The 2,346-nt window shown below is 46.8% G+C and overlaps 1 pseudogene across 1 annotated transcript; it reads right to left on the reverse strand.

The window, feature by feature from the left end:
- Window positions 1–271: 271 nt before the first annotated feature.
- LOC311617355 (integrator complex subunit 9-like) lies at window positions 272–1,812 on the reverse strand (annotated as a pseudogene). Its single transcript has 2 exons — window positions 1,003–1,812; window positions 272–961 (listed from the first exon to the last, which is right to left on the reverse strand). The product of its transcript is annotated as an integrator complex subunit 9-like (transcript).
- Between the last annotated feature and the right edge of the window lie 534 nt (window positions 1,813–2,346).

A 2,346-nucleotide genomic window follows, 5' to 3' on the forward strand; every position in this document is an offset into this window, starting at 1 on the left:
CCCAGCCACCTGAGAGAACCAGGCTTGGGAAGAAATGAGTCTAAAGCTTAAATAAAGCAAAATCTCTTGCCTGCGACAGAGTTACAAATCAAGACCAGCAGGTGCAGCCCTCCCTCCTGACATGCACCTCAGAGCCTTTTCCTTTAGGTCAGAGACCACCACAAAAGCCTGGCTGACCTCGTGTGCCCTTCCTCACTTGGGTTGTGCTGGGTAGGCAGAGTGGAAAGGGTGGAGGGATCTCAGGGAAGCAGACATGGCTCACATGTTTCATTCAGAACTTCTGGAGGAATTTGAGGACAATCGTACCCTGAGTCTCTTGTCATTGTCACAAATGATGTGGATTGAACTTCCTCAATCTGGATGAGGATCTCCACTTCTTGGAGCAAGGTGATGCTTAGCTGTGTCTTCCACTTTATAAGTGTCTTTCACCGATGCTTGTGCTTCTCCAGGATCTGCACAAACTGCTCCACTGGGATGGTGCCACTTAGCAGGAGCTTTATAACCTTGCAGTCCAGGATGTCATCGCTCACCCACTTTCTCTTCTTACCACTCGCGGGCTGGGCCCGTCTGGGCAGGGGCTGAAGGACCTGCTTGTTATCTTTAGAGTGCAGCATGGCTGAAAAGGTTGCAAAGGAAATGCCAGGCTTAATCTCTATGGGCACCATGGAATCTGCTTGTTTCGGCATGATTTCGATCTTCTCATAGTGTCACTTGACAGGCAGGGCGAGGAGGCTGGAAATTGATCATCAGGTCCATCCTGTGAGCCTGCGGCAGGGGGCTGCTGTGTGTACTGCTCAGGGCAGACCACGTGCAGGGGCTGCACTTCTTTGAGCAGCTTTGACACTTGGATGAAATTCAGCCGGGTATCACTGGGGCAGTACTAGTAAATGCATTTCATGGCCAAGGGCTGGTAGGAGAAGTCGGGTTCTATGAATATGACAGTGTTGTGACTAGACTTCCCCTAGGGCTTTAGAAAATGGACCTTTAGAAAATGTCCTCCTGGTTGGTGGTGGGAATCTGGGTGAGGCCTGTCAGGAGAACATCTGTTTTTGAAAGACGCCTGGTCTGTGAGCTGTGGGTGTGTGGTAAGCAAAGAGGATCCCAAGATGTAAATTACCTTCTCATAATGGGACTGAATAATCCAGTTGGAGTTCCAAGGGCAGGGTCAGAGCTGAGTGTCAGCACCTGGACCATACCAAACAGCTCAATTTTCTGAGGATATGTCACCAGCTGGCTTTTACTCAGAGCAGCGCTCACTTCTTGCATCTTCTCCAGGTTGGTACTTCCACTGTGTCCTTGGGAGGAGAGGGCAGCAGCCACAGAATGTCCTTGTTCTTCCACAAGGAGGCAGATTGCGCCTTGGGCACTCTTTCAATGAAGTTCACCAGCTCTTCCATGAGAAATCTGCCGATCTGAACGGTGGGCTCAGTGGTGCACACTGTGCTGTGAACCCGGAGTGCTCAGTGATGTAGGGCAGCGCCATCGTGTAGTGGTAGTTAGAGAGGAGGGTCACATCTACCGCAGACAGATCTATTGGCTCTGTCTCTGGCACAGAATACGTGGCCTGAGCATTCCTTCAGCTCTATGTCCAAGAAAACATTTCCATCCTTTGGGGGACCAGCTGGGATGATTAGACAGCCTGGGACTTTGAACAAATGGCAAAAGAAGAAAATTGAGGGTGGAAGTCATGTCCAGTCCACAGTCCAACATAATGGTGGTTGGTTTGAATTTGAGCACTTTGCATGGTAAGGTTGGGTGCCCGGACAGGCAACACAGTTTCATATTGGACTTTTGGTTGTTCAGCACCAGTCACTGGACTCCTCAAACCCCCAAATATTTATATTTTTTTTAACCAAAGGTCAGGTAGCCTATTTTAGAAGAAACTTTTTTATTATTTTATTTTAAAGGGATATTTATCTCAGAGAAGCAAATACTCAAGATTATTACGTTTGCCCCTACATGTCATGTCTAGGAGAAGAGGGAATTATTTTACTCACCATATTCCAAAGACTAGAACTGGATGAGAGTTAAAAGGGATAAAAATTATAATACAAGGAAGACATTTCAGAACATAATAACTATTCAATATAAGCTGAGTTGCCTTGTAAAGTGTGAGCTCCCTATCACCGGAGATGTCCAAGCAGAGACGGTGCTTTTATAGAGGAGATTCCTATATCATAGAGGAGATTGGACAACCAGACACCTAAGGACCCTTTGAATCTTCAGCAACAGTGATTCATATTCCTACTACAAGTTTCTACAATTTTGATGCATTCCAAAAAGTTGGATCAACCTGAATTTTCCCAGCCAAATATACTAAGGGGGTTCTGAAACAGTGATTTCATG

This window comes from Pipistrellus hanaki, assembly GCF_964339955.1.
Source record: "Pipistrellus hanaki genome assembly, chromosome: 2".
Classification (NCBI taxonomy): Eukaryota; Metazoa; Chordata; class Mammalia; order Chiroptera; family Vespertilionidae; genus Pipistrellus; species Pipistrellus hanaki.